The sequence below is a fragment of the Penaeus monodon genome, chromosome 20, assembly GCF_015228065.2.
Source record: "Penaeus monodon isolate SGIC_2016 chromosome 20, NSTDA_Pmon_1, whole genome shotgun sequence".
In the NCBI taxonomy this organism is placed as follows: Eukaryota; Metazoa; Arthropoda; class Malacostraca; order Decapoda; family Penaeidae; genus Penaeus; species Penaeus monodon.
In genome coordinates, this window is record NC_051405.1 from 30664600 (window position 1) to 30665114 (window position 515).

Consider the following 515-nt stretch of genomic DNA (forward strand, 5'->3'; position numbering starts at 1 on the left):
TCAGTATTTCTTATGTTCACTTTAACTAGTTTCTTCCTTTTTTTCTCTTTTTTTCCAGTTCTTTAAATGTTAATTTGTTATTACAGGGCAAGCACTTTATTCAAGGTCTGTTCTGTTTGGCATCTGGCCTTATATGATTACGATAAGCAGTGTTAGCTTGCTTTAAAATGTTCCTTTTCATTTAAAATTTGACTTTTTTTCTCTCTCCTTTTATCCTATTTTTTTCTTTGAGTAAATTATATCGAATGAATCCTGCATGAGACCTACATGCTTTGAAAATTTCTGGCCGTGTTTAAAATAGAAAGCAGACAAACTTGTGGCTTACCATAGTGTTATGACCAATGTTGTATCCCCCTTAAAAGATGATGCAATGGCAAAGTGCCGCCACCACTTCCCCCCGCCCCCCAGCCCCCAGACCACCCCTACATATTAGCATCTTGGCTGATGACTCCCACTTCCCGTTACTTGCATCCGGATGTTCATGTAAAAAGATCAAGTATTCTCTTAGCCTGATG

At 38.1% G+C, this 515-nt stretch overlaps 1 protein-coding gene across 1 annotated transcript in view; it reads left to right on the plus strand.

The window, feature by feature from the left end:
• Nucleotides 1–515, plus strand: part of LOC119585967 (kinesin-like protein unc-104) — a gene marked incomplete in the record, with an annotated part of 145723 nt that overhangs the window by 119216 nt on the left and 25992 nt on the right.